The sequence below is a fragment of the Mastomys coucha genome, unplaced genomic scaffold (assembly GCF_008632895.1).
Source record: "Mastomys coucha isolate ucsf_1 unplaced genomic scaffold, UCSF_Mcou_1 pScaffold13, whole genome shotgun sequence".
Classification (NCBI taxonomy): Eukaryota; Metazoa; Chordata; class Mammalia; order Rodentia; family Muridae; genus Mastomys; species Mastomys coucha.
Genome location: NW_022196895.1, coordinates 62,184,443 through 62,198,331, shown reverse-complemented (window position 1 = coordinate 62,198,331; position 13,889 = coordinate 62,184,443). Strand labels below are relative to the sequence as shown.

The 13,889-nt window shown below is 44.5% G+C and overlaps 1 protein-coding gene and 1 pseudogene across 1 annotated transcript in view; one reads left to right on the top strand and one right to left on the bottom strand.

Annotated features, from left to right (window-relative positions):
* Ccbe1 (collagen and calcium binding EGF domains 1) overlaps positions 1 to 13,889 on the top strand; it is a 242,346-nt gene that overhangs the window by 12,725 nt on the left and 215,732 nt on the right. The gene's annotated exons all lie outside the window — the stretch shown is intronic.
* On the bottom strand, positions 5,596 to 6,564 carry LOC116087281 (annotated as a pseudogene).

The window sequence follows — 13,889 nt, the reverse complement described above, 5'->3', positions numbered from 1 at the left end:
TAACAATGACTGCAAGGTCCAGAGTCCTTGATGGAAACTTAGGCTAATGCGCTAGTATCGCCGTGCTGGAGTTTCTCATCCCTCATCCTCGGGTCTGCTCTTTGCATCTGCTTCCTGCTGTTGGCTGGAAGGTTTGAGGGTGGTCGAGGCTGAGCCCTGGGTTGAGATGTTGGAGAGCATTCTTTATGGGATCTTCTGAGTTTAAGCTGATCAGATCCAAATCCCATGCCTCAAATTCCACCCCTTTCTAGTTTATGCTGCGGCTCTTGGCTCAGGGTCTGCAGCTACTTGGTGACCTCCAGTGTACTAAAAAAAAAAAAAAAAAAAAAAAAGGTTTCGCTTTGCTGCTGAGCTGCGTGAATTTTCTCAAGACATAAACACCGCCCCGGGTGTTATAAATGAAAGCTGTGGTGTCAGGCTGTGCTATTCTTTCCTTGCGAGAACCAAACGCCAACACTTTCTTCCACGTAGTCCATGCCATCGAGAGTCTCTTCCCTCTCATCGGTAGCCACACTGCTTTAAAGTCCTCTCTTCTCACAGCAGAACTCGAACACAGGGCTAGCTATGGGCTTTAGTGAACATCATACACCACAAAGCAATCCATCCTGGACTTGTGTTTCAACGGCAAGCTCTATGTACCATCCATCCTAAAGGCAGTGCCCGAAGTACTCAGCTACACCACAAGTGGTTATGTATGCATGATTGCATCTTCCTTTCTCAGTGTCCTAACAGTGATTTTTTTTTTTGCACAAAATCATAGAGATAAAAAGGATTATAAGTCAAGAAATAAGAGAAATATTACCTTGTTATAGAAGTGTTTGAGGGGTTCTTTGTGAGGGATGTCTTTGGAGTTGAGGCTGGAGAAATGGATTGGTTCATAAGTGGCCTTTGTGTTTTAATACAGTTTCAGAATTTGGCAAACACAGAACATCGCTGGAACAGAGGGATGAAGCTAAGGCAGGCAGGAACCCAAGTGGGTGTCTGTATTAGTCAGGGTTCTCTAAAGAAGCAGAACTGATAGGTAGGTAGGTGATTGATTCTGTCTGTCTGTCTGTCTGTCTATCTATCTATCTATCTATCTATCTATCTATCTATCTATCTATCTATCTGATCCATCTAATCCATCTATCTAAGGGAGATCTATTAGAGTGGTTTACAGCTGTGGTCTACCTAGCCCCAAACAATGGCTGTCTACCTGCAGAAACTCTAAGAATCCAGTAGTTGTCCAAGGGGGCTGGTGTCTCAGCTGGTTTTCATGTACTCGGGAATCCTGAATAAGAAGGCTTTAATACCACTGATGGAATGAATTTGTTAGCCAGAGTGAAGGTGAGCAGGCAAAGAGCAAGAACTACCTTCTTCTGCCTCTTATATAGGCTGCCGCCAGAAGGTGTGGCCTAGATTTAAGATAGATCTTCCCTTGGATCTAGATTTAGTGCGGATCTTCCAACTTCAAATAATTCAGTCAAGAAAAAAATCCCTCTCACATGTACCTAGCCACTTGGCTTCTAGTTAATTCTAGATGTTGTCAAGTTGACCACCAAGAATAGCCATGACAATGTCAGACAGTCTACCAGATATGCTTGTGAAAGCTCCTAGCTCCCTGAATTCTTTCCCAGAGACCATAATTTTGGAGAAGTACATTTGTAAGTCTTGGAGCTGACTATTGAGGTCCATAGAAGAGGGCATCTGCTCTGGGGGAGGGGAGCTATGTGGTCCTGTTGCTATCCTGTTAGCCTGGGGCAGGGTATTTCTATATTTTCTATATAGTAGGTGCTATTTCTATATTATGGCTAATGCAGGGGCTGAGGCAAAAGTTTGTGTGACTCAATTGGTGTGCTTCTAGTGTGGACTCTCCAATAATTTGTGTCTACTACTACTTATTCAAGCTCTTGTCCCTGCTTCTCAATGACTCCTTCCTTAACCCCCTCACCTACAAGACCCAGTCTCACTGTGTTCACAACATTGTTCACACCTCAGTCTCCTGAGTGGCTGGAACACAGACACTTAGCAACATGCTGAGATAGTGTCTACCTAAATAACAAAATGCAGTTTCTTCTTGTCTAGCCTTTAAAGGAGGATTAACTCAGTCATTAAGAAAATAAACAACAACAAATGCTGGTCAGACAAAAGTGGACCTGTATGCGTTGCTAGTCAGTGTGGAATTTCTCAGAAAACTAAAACTCTAGCATATGTCCTAGCTACACCTATTGCCTGAATATTGACCCAAAGGACTTAGTGTCCGCATAACACTGACATGCTTGCACATCCATGTTTCTTGGTGTACTGAGTGACATCGTAATGGCTCCTGCACTGTGTTATCTCCTTTCTTCCCTGATTTTGACAGGTCCCCCCACTTCTGCTTTCTTGTCTCATGACTTCTTTTCTCTACCTCTTAAGGTCTTCTCTCCCTTCATGCTCCTTTTCCCCCTTAACTTTCTTTTTCTTCCTTTTTTAAAATTTTCATTTATTTATTTAATGTATTTGAGTGCTCTATCTGCTTGCACAATTGTATGCCAGAGAGGGCATCAGAACTCATTACAGATGGTTGTGAGGCCACCATGTGGTTGCTGGAAATTGAACTCAGGACCTCTGGAAGAAAAGACAGTGTTCTTAACCACTGAGCCATCTCTCCAGCCCCTACACATTCCTTCCTTCAAACTGTATTTATATATTTTTTAATAACAGCATCAGTATATGTTCATTGCACATTTTGCATGCCATGGCACACGGCTTAGCACTGAGACTCCTTTGCAATCTCAAACCACCAAGGTTGCAGCTGTCAAGGGTTTGGGTTTGCTTTCCTAGACTATTCTATGTAGATGTGGGCAGGTGTACTTAGTTACTGTTAAAAGTACTTTTTTGTTTTTGTTTTGTTTTGTTTTTAAAAAAAAACAGGATTTAAAAAAATTTAACAAAAGAGCGAGGTTACTTATTGTGTAGACTGGCTCTACATGTGTGTAGCATGGCATTCTTTGGTATAGGGCTGCATGGTAATTCATCTGTTTGGCCCAGAGCTCCCTCTAAGGAAATTAGCAAATAGTAAGGGCACCCACCACCATACTTGATGCCTTAGTTTAAAAAAATATATCATATTTTTATTCATTGAGAATTTCACACCTGTTTAAACTTAGGTGCCAATTTCGTGTCTACCCAGAAGACCACAGCTACGGGTTTGACATTACTGTGGGTCAAAAATTTTCAGGAAAAAAAAAAAGTTGAACCTGTACCGAAAATGTAATTTTGTTCCCTGAACCAAATGACATCACAACCATCTATCTAGCATTTTCATCACACTAGGTAATATAAGTGATTTAGATCATGCTATTTGCTTATCTACTTAATGTATAAGTTATTTATTATAAGTTATATGTTATTTGCTATCTACTTAATGTATACAAGAAGTTACACTGCCTTATCCTCAAATGCAAATACTATGTCACTTCTTGCAAGAAACTTGAGCCTCTATGGATTTTGACTTTCAGGGCAGGGCTGCTAACCTTAACGAGGTTAAGATGACCTAGTCTACCCAGATAAGAGCTTGCAGAGCACTTGGGAGCCACACTCCTAGTGTCCCACCCTTTCACAACTCTGGAGTGGGTGGCTTTGTGGGTTCTCAGATACCCTTGAGCTCGCTCTCTGAACCTCAGCGGAGGATGGTTGAGCTTTAGCGTTATTTCTGGGGCTGACAGTCTGACGGCTTACTCCTTGTCAGACAGCAGGGCAAACAGAAGCAGGCTTGGTTTACAGCACCAGGGATTAGCTGGACATCAGAGTGAGCCTCTTGTCTGTGAAGGCACTGAAGAAGGCTGTGACAGTTATCACCAGTCAGCTTTAAAACAAGATACTATCTACGACTCTCTCTCTCTCTCTCTCTGATGCTTCTGAGCTTTTCTTACCCTCATCGGCTAGGCAGAGAAACAAAAACAGAAAACCAGCCCCCTTCCCCACACACACACACACAAAAAAATCTAATCAAACACAGCTGTTTACCTCTCTGGGTCATCTACATTTGCCAGCAGGCTCCATGCCTGCTGTAGGCAGGTGCTTGGTGAACACAGGCTGGTTTCTCTTTTTGTGTGTGGATGTCTCTGTCTCCCCATCTGCCCACCTTTCTACATTCAGGCTGTTCCATCCTCCCACGGGAGAGAGGAGGCTGAAGCCCGCTCAGAGATGAGCTCTCACACATTAACTTCTTAAAGGAGAAACCTACATTTATCTGGCCAAGCTCCAGCTACTGAAGTGGGAAACTGCATGGGCCAAGCATCCTCATAAAACTCCCCTTCCCATCCATTATCCAAACACACTGGGGTTAGGATGTATATATCTTATATGTCTACCTAGTCTTTAAAATTGTAAACTTACCTTTCAACATGTGTAAAACCTTTTGAATTTATTTACCCTTTAGAGCAAAGTAACTGTCTGTAGACTCTAAGAACCTCGGGAGAAGCCTGAGCACACAGAGGAGCCTGCAGACTATCTGCTTCCACCACCACTCAAACAAGACAGTTAGCAATACCATTTGCTGCATGGATCTTTCTCCTATCTGGACTGCCAACCTAGAACAGGGTTACTCCTGACTTGCCCAGCCAGCTAACAGGTTTTCTTGCCTCTTTTCTTGAAAGCAATTTCTCCTAAGCACTGTGCTATCTCAGTCAGGTTTCCCATTTAGTTAGGACACTTCTCCCCTGGAAACATTTTCATGGCTTGGGGTTGTATGATGGATGACAGTGAAGCCTTTGCTTCATAGTCATAAGAACTACTGTGACAGCAAAGAAAACATAGCCACCTTTTCTCTCAAAAGGCGGCTTTTTACTTATTTGTATTTGATTTTAACGTATGTATTTGTATGTCAGTGTTTGGATGCACACACACGTGCAGGCACATATGCACATGCATATGAAGACCCAAGGTTAACGTTGGGGGTCTTCCTGTCCACAAACATCTCTCAAAAAAAATTATTTTTTAAAATTGTGTCTTTGTGGGTCTGTGCACATAAGTTCAGGTGCCCACAGAGACCAGAGGTGGAAGTGAGATCTCCAGGAGCTGAAGTTACAGGCGGGTCGTGAGCTAACCACCCTGGGTGCTGGGAATCAAACTGGATTCCTCTGGAGAGCAATATGTACTTTGTAACGTCTCTGGTCCACACGTAGCTGCTCCTCACAGCATTTCAAACATGACCAGAGGCAGTACATGCTGCATCCTCAGTGTCTACCAATGGTTGCTGTCTTTGTTTTTTTTTTTTTTTTTTTTTTTTTTTTTTTTTTTTTTTTTTTTTAGCCAGCAAGGGCTCCTTTTATTCATTCAGGGGTGGATTTTTGAAATGCAGTGCAACTTTATAAGTTTATAAGTCAAGAGTGCCAGTAAAGCAAGCCAGCTAGGTGTAGAGTAACGAAAGAAGCTTGCTGGAGCCTTCTAGTCCAATGGGTGCCTTTGACACCAGCAGCTAAAGCTGCTGTCCGAAAGGTGTCAAACAGATCTCAGAATGAGACAGGGGTGCTACTCCATCCAAAGCTCAAGTCTGTCCATCTGTGCTTGCCATATAATCATGTGTAAAACAAAATCCTTGAAAACATGTTCCCAAAGGGTCACAGAGCAGGCTGTGCTTGCTGTGGCCATTGGCCTGAGAAGCATCATAGCTGTGCATAGAAAGTCAGGCAGCCTCCATCTTTCCAAATGCCAGTTGCATTGCCATCTAACTCTGGTCTGTCCACTACCTCAGAGCCCTGCCAGCCAGGCCTTCATACCGGGGTCTCCTCTGCCACCTTTTTTAAGAGTCCAGTAGCAAGCAAGGAGTGGTGGGGGTCCTCAGAGCCATCTGCTTCTCGAATCTTCAGGCGGACTTTCTGATTGGTCTTCCTCCATTCCGAGTACAGCTGGCAATGGTATTGGAAAGAGACCAGTGTCCAGAGCACATAGATGGTAAAGAGGGCGATGGTGAGGGCAATGAGACCCACAGCTTCCAGCGGGCTATGCAGACGGAGGTGGTCCTGGGCCCCTCGCAGGCACAGCCAGCCTGAGATGGCAGTCAGCGGTGTGATGAACACGAAGCATACCAGTCACAGTACAGTGTTCGCTTCTCAGTGCGTGGCCCTGGGTCTTTTAGCCACTCTGTGAGAGGTCGGGGCCGCTTTTCCACTGCAAACTCAGTGTGACACAGCTCACAGTAGCTGGTGTTAGAGGAAGACAGCCATTTCTCCAGGCAGCTCTTGTGCACAGCTCCCAGTGTGCCAGTGCAGCCACATGGGGACAGCAAGTTCTCCCCATTTGCTCCCTCATGGCAGATTCGGCAGAAGGGACAGTCACTCCGTGTCTCCAAAGCCCGGATGACAGTTGAGAGTAGCCAGCCATCCAGTGAAGTCACTTGTGCTACATAGTGAGGTGGCCCAAGCCCTGTGGCCTCCACAACCTTGGAAAAGGCAGGGCAGCTAGAACAGTCACATAGGGAGCCAGGGAGGTGGCAACAGTCACCTGTCGTCATGGCCACAGGGAGCCTCCTGTCCTCAGGGCCTGAGGCCCATGGTCCCAGGAACCTCTTTGAATCTTTGCATTTGTAAACTGTAGGTGAGAGTTGATGTATACAGGCCAGGCTTAGAAGACAGCTGGGGCTTGTGTTGGATTTTCTCTCATTCTTCTAGAAAAAGACAGGCATGGCCCCACTTCAAATGCCTGTTCTGTGGCCAGGCCGGGCGGCCGCACAGGCCCCTTGGTTCTCCCTGGCCCGGGTCCCAGCCCGGCCCGGCCCGTCAGCAGCGGCTTGCTCCGGCGGCTCCGGCGGGCACCTGCGTCCACTGTCTTTGTTATATCTGCTTGTCGCATACGTTGCTGAGGCATTCTGAAGCAAGCCATGGGTGTGCCACCACATCACCTGCTCCTGACGATCCTGTATTACCCGACTTATGCTGCCTCTCCACTGTCCGTGAATTCTATGCCTCCTCGGTGCTTAGTCCTACTTCCTGTAAGGGGCTCTTTGCAGTCTCACGCTATTGCCCATTCATTCGGCTCCCTCTTGGTGATGACTGTCCTCTGAAATCAAGACATAGAGCCACATCTTATTATCTTATTTATTGATTTAACTCTATGCTTGGATTTATTCCAGATATTTAACACATCGAATATAAAGTAGCATAAATTAAAGAGGACAAAAATAAGGAAAAATAAATAAGACAAAAGACACTGGTAGAGCCAGGATCAAGGCTACGGATAAATACTGTGAAGAGCCATAGGCTGGCTCACTATGGGTGGGCCATTTGGTGTTGAATTTTCTAGTCTCCAGTGAGGAAGGGTCAGTTACACACAGCCATATGGTAGAACCAGAATGATACCCCTGAGAACAACAACTGTTCTTTGAGAACAAAGAGAAACTTTCTACCTGAGCGTGGCTATAAAAGGAAGGACACATTATGGGGGGTTCACCTCATAGCAGACACAGCAAGCCCCACAGGAGCTATTTTTCTAGTGACCTTCTAGAATATGATGACCCCCTGCCAAGAACAGTTGGTTAACTGTGCTGTCCGGGGTGGGGGTGGGGACTCTAACATGCTGTCTAGCACATGGTTATTGTTCCTGCTCTCTGTGCTGCTGTGTAGTTTCAGAGTTTATGGACCTGGATGTGGGCAGACCAGGTTTCTGATGTCACTTCATTTCTCTGTCTTAACCAAATACTGCTGACGTTTACCATCATGATGTGTCTCTCTGCTGCTGTCAAACACCCCCCAAACCCTGCTTTTCCTTTCATTTTATTTCAGTCTCGGCTGTTAATTCCTTCTATCCCATCCCAAGGTTTGGTAGGTTCTTTCTGTAGGAACAACTCTGGGTCAGTGGGTTTTAACCTGTGGGTTGTGACCCGTTTGACAAACCCCTATCTCCAAAAATTACCTTGCATTTCATAACAGCCAAATCACAGTTGTGAAGTAGCGATGAAAATAATTTTATGGTTCGGGGTATTCACAACATGGTGAATTGTATTAAAAGGGTTGCACTGTTGGGAAGGTTGAGAAGCCCTGTGCTAGGCAAATACTTCCTCCTGGGAAGTATTTTGAGAATGTCTAATCCTTCTTCACATTCAGTCAGCTGGCTTCAGTCTGTCTTTGTCTGTCTGTGTCTCTATCTCTGCTACCTTCTCTTTTCTTCTCCATCTTCCTGGAGACAGGGTTCTGATGTAACAGCCTGTGCTGGAATTCATGATCCTCCTGCTTCATACTATTGAGGGCTGGGATTTCTGGTGTGCACTACCTTACCTAGTCTCCTAACGCTGAATGGCGTGGTTTTCTAACCTCTGTGATGCTTTTTTGTTTGTTTGTTTGTTTACCTCCTGAATGTCACCTGGCTGTCCTTTTGATTCAATACTTTGTACAAATTCACGATCACTGAGAATTCTAAAAAGAATGGAGCCAGGAGACAGAAGTTGTTTTCTTCAGCTTCGCAGAAAGTCTCTTGCAGGAGCTGTCCACTGAAAGTAGCTGCTTCAAGCAAAGCTGACTTCATCAACCGCACACCTACCTGACAGCATTGGTCCTGTGTGTGTGTGTGTGTGTGTGTGTGTGTGTGTGTGTGTGTAACAGGTTGATGCTGCTTTGAGCTTCAGTTATGACTCTTTTGGTTTTTTTTTTCTTTCCCCTTTATATATAGTGCCAAGGGAAAGCAATATTGGATGCACCAATCACGGTGAAAGAAGACACCCAAGCTCACAGAATTCATTTAGTACCACACTGAGGCTACAGTGTGGATGTTTCTCCCACAGAGCCCATTTTCTAGCCTCTGCCATTTGTATCTGGTAGAGATTAAGAGAGCCCTGCTTCCCTGAGCTCTCCTGATAACAGGGTTTTCATCACAGGGCACTGGAACGGCTCACAGGAGCAGAGGTCACGGCTGTGACGCTCAGCTTGGGCAATTGATGGATTTCGCTTTTGTTCTTTCCTTTGAGATCCTCTCTCCTGATCCCAGCTACAATTTATTTGAATGCCGGGGTTTTTATTAACCATCCTGTTCCTATTTTGTACTTTATGACAAGCCATGGGTGAGGGAGATAAGGATGTGTGTAGCTGAGCGACGGTGAGCCTTTCGAAGGGGCAGAAAGCTAGAAGCCTTTTGAGCAAAACCTGGATATGATTAACTGCAGGCTTTGCCCAAGGATGTTTAGCCTTTATGGCTATTGTTGTTTATTAAATTCCTGCAGAAAATAACTTTTGTGATAAATCCAAAACTTTATAGGTCCTAAACCCCCTTCCCCTAGGAAAGCAGTTATTTTTAAAATGCAGTTGCCAATTACACAAGATTCCTTACAAGTGTAAATATTTTGTAAAAGCAAGAGAGATTGTGCTTGTTAAATTTTTTCTGGACAGTGCCAAAGAAACACATAATAAATCACTAATTTTGGTTGTGCTAAAAATACTCTTATTGACTTTGTTTTTAATAATAGATGTTATAAATATATATATATATATGTATATATATACACATACACACACATATATGCATATATATATACTTATGTATGAATAATAAATCTCATTCACTATGTCCCAGGCTATATGTTAACAACATATATTACAGTACTATATCAAATATGGAACCATTTTAAATCTTTTCATCTCATGGGTTTGTCAATGAGATTTGTCAAAGTTACATATCGGTGGCAGTGTGTCTCCAGCTAAACTTGACAGCTACCTTTGCTCATTTCTCAGTCACTGTCCTCATTAGAATTTTGCCCTGATATTGCTGCTCTCTGATACCATAATTGCTTTAACTACTGTTTCACAGCTCTGATGCCACCATTTAGAGAAGGCCTAAGGTGAGTTGGCCAGGCAGAAGGACCAAACTGGACCTTACTTGTGGTATTTTTGGCTTTGGTGTTGTCTGTCAACAGGATGTCTCATTCTCTGACTGATGTGTCCCACCTTGTCTCTCAGCATCAGCAGTCTGGGTGGGACTTCCTTTCACAGTGCTACAAACCATCTAAGAACCTAAGACGGAAATAGTCATAGGTAGAATTTCCCAAAGCCTGAGACTCTCAAGGTCAGAGCTGACATAGCTCTCCAGGCGTAGTGTCAGAAAAAAGCAGTAATTTGAGGAGTTTAAGGTCATTGTTGCTACAAAGAGAGTTTGATGCCAGTCTAATATACATGAGATCCTGTCTCAAAACATAACAAATTAAAACAAAACAAAACATTAGTATAGGTCACTCTCTTTACAAAATCAGTGGCAGAGGTCATGGAGAAATGGCTCAGTGGTTAATCGTACAGTACTTGCTGCTCTTCCGGAGGACTAGAATTTCATAACTCATGTTGTATGGCTCACAAATGCTTGTAACTCCAATTCCAGAGAGTCCGACAGCCTGTGGCCTCCACATGCATCTATATATGCCCAAACACACACACACACACACACAGAGAGAGAGAGAGAGAGAGAGAGAGAGAGAGAGAGAGAGAGAGAGAGAGAGAGAGAGAGGAAGATCAGCTTCACCTCACACTGGGATGAAATACCTGTACTGCCGCTCCCCACTCTGATTGGTTCTAAGGACTTGAGCTCTAGGCCTCATGCTTACTCACTGAGCCATCTCCTAAGCTCCTTTTTTCTTTTTAAAGACCAAGTCTCACTATATGGTCTAAGCTAGCCTTGAACTCATGAACCTCCTCCGTTAGTCTCCTGAGTACTGGGATTATAAACGACATCAATAACATGTGTCCTCCCCACCCCCAAGAAATTATTTACTTATTTTTGTTTGTCTGTTTTTGTTTTCTGAGACAGGGTTTTTCTGTATAGCCCTGGCTGTCCTGGAACTCAATCTGTAGACCAGGCTGCCCTCCAACTCAAGGGATTACCTTCCTCTACCTCCCAAGTGCTAGGATTAAAGGTATGTGTCACCGCCACCCAGCTTATTTATTTATTTTTATTTTATGTGCATTGGTGTTTGTCTTCATGTACATCTGTATAAGGGTGTCAGATCCCTGGAACTGGAACTACAGACCTTTGTGAGCTGCCATGTGGGTGCTGGGAATTGAACCTGGCTCCTGAGCCATCTCTCCAGCCGTATGGTATCTTTGTTTTCTCTCTTGTTTCTTGGGGCCAATCTCCTGTTCCAAATACCCACTTCTGACTATTTTGAAAAAAAAAATTCCTTTCATGTCTTCCTTAAAGCCTTTACCTGCATGTTCTAGTCCAGTGCTACCTACTAATTAATTAATTCACTTCTTGTGAATAAAGACATTCTGTGCGCAGCGAGAGGGCTTAGTGGTTAAACTTACTTGCAGCCAGGACTAATGACCTGGGTTGGATCCTAGGACTCACACGGTAGAAGGACAGCCCCAACCCTCTCAAGTTGCCCTCTGACTTCCACAAGCATATCATTGCATGCATGCGTACATGTGTGCGAATGCACAATAAATAAACATAGAATTAAAAAAGTTAAGCTACATTGTATTTCTATATGGAGAGGTAAATGTACCGCAGCTCACGTGGAGGCCAGAGGACATCTTGCAGGAGTCAGTTTTCTCCTTCCACTGTGTGGTTTCTGGGGATCGAACAGAGGTCAGTGGCCTTTACTTGCTGAACCATCTCGCTGGCTTCCAGTGTTTCTCAAATAATAAATAAATAAATAAACAGATAAATAGATAAATAAATAATAAATGTCCTCCAAATCCAATTAATGTCCTTGTCTTTTCATCAGATTAGTGAACTCTTTATTATCTGTTACCTTGAACTGAACATTCTCTCAACCTGCTTGTAATTGTCAACAGAACCACTTTTTATGCCCCGCAAATTAAACTAATGTTCTTGCCGTACCCCCGTCTTTTTTATGAAGTTAGTGAACATTTTGTCCTTACTGTGGGGATCTCATTGCTATTTCCTTGAAACTGGCATTCTGACAATCTGCTTATAATTGCGAATGGGACCAGGCTTTTTATTTTATTAGATATTTTCTTTATTTACATGTCATACAATATCTCCTTTCCCAGTTTCCCTTCCAAAACAACCCGAAAAAACAAAAAAACAAAAAACAACAACAAGAACAAATCCCCATTCCCTCCTCCCCCTGCTCGCCACCCCACCCTCTCCCGATTCCTGGCCCTGGCATTTCCCTACACTGGGGCATAGAGCCTTCACAGGGCCAAGGGCCTCTCCTCCCATTGATGACCGACTTGGCCATCCTCTGCTACATATGCAGCTGGAGCTATGAGTCCCACCATGTGTACTCTTTGGTTGGTGGCTTAGTCCCTGGGAGCTCTGAGGGTACTAGTGAGTTCATATTGTTGTTCATCCTAAGGGGCTGCAAACCCTTTAGCTCCTTGGGTCCTTTCTCTAGCTCCTTCATTGGGGACCAGGCTTTTTGTTGTTGTTTTTTGATTTTGTTTTGTGGCTCATTTGCCATGCTTTCCTGGAATGAAGCTGACCCTTTTCCTAGCGATCCCCACCCCATCTCCCATTTTTCCCTCTGACAGATTAGACCGAACAGCTTTTGAGCACACCTTTCTCTTCCCTTAATCCCTAAGTACAGGCACACATAACCTCATCCTCATGGGACGCAACTGTTCAAAGCGGCCCTCTCCCAGCCTTATCTCTTCCTGCTCCTCCTGGCCTTTATACAGCAGCTGGTCTCAGGAAATTCCACTGAGAAGAGACCTACACCCTGTCACTTTCCCTGGATATCTTCTCCCACCCTCAGTGCTTGCTGCTGGGAAAGTGAGCCCTTGAAGCACGCCCTGCTGGCTCCCCTCAAACTCAGTGGCATGTTAATGAGTCTCTTCCAAACCTAATCACGAGCCTCCCCCAATCTAATCATGAACCTCCTCCAATCAAATCATGAAAGTGGATTATTCAGTCGCCCCCCTGGAGCTCTGCTTGAGGGCAAATTATGGCACGGCTTTAAAAAAATCAGTCTTGAGTTTAGGCTTGACTTTGATGAATTTTTAAAAATGCTCTATCCAGTGGGGCGATAGGACTACAAATCGTGTAGGATCATGGGGGTGGGATCGGTGCTAGGAAGAGACCAGCAGATCATCTTGAACACTCTGCTCCAGTGTCTGGGGATATGTTGAATAAGATGTAGCTCATTTCATTATTGAGTGTGAGTGCTAATGAAGACAGCAGCTAGCTGTCGCCTTAGCATTGGTCTGTTTCTTCTGATCCAGCTGGTTCTTCTTAGACAGTGTCCTGCTGTGGCAAACCCCTAGGTGCCTCATGCCCTGGCTTGGTCTCCCTAACCCTTTGTAAATAGCTCTCACAAAGCATTCCTTTAAGTCCCAAAGGAATACATCTGTGGATTCTATCTAACTTCTCTGCCACGATCAGATATTGCTTACAAAGTCCAGAAACGTGCTTTGTGGCATGGTGGGAGGAGACACAACTCCGGTAACAAACCCTCTTTATACATAGGATGAGGCATCTTCCATGTGCTCCATGTGACACTTTGCTGGTGGTGGCTAGCTATTTTTTTCTCTTGCAGAATGCCATTAGCTCTCTGCTTGTGTCTTTTGTTAGCCATTAAAACATCCCTGTGTGATCTTCCTGAGGGCAATCTGGGCTATTCACTCCTGATTCTTCAGACCATCCCTTCCCCCAACCCCCTAGCTTATTCACAACTGCCTTGCACAGGATCTATCCCACCCATGCTGGCTCACTGATAGAGGAGCAGGGCTGCCACGGAGCTCCCTGCTCAGTGAAAGCCAAGTTCCCCAGCTGATAGTAATAGGCACAAAACAGACAGACAGATGTTCGCTCCACACGTGTGCTCCGATGCCTGGTGAGCAAACTGCTTTTCGGTGGGAAACACTTAATCAGCAAGAAGTTGGCCTCGGGTTTATCCATCAACTCCGATCTGTAAACACCACTGCTCTGGAGTTCAATGCTTCCTGACAGCTTTTCTTTTGCCTTCTGAGGAAAAGCATGCTTTC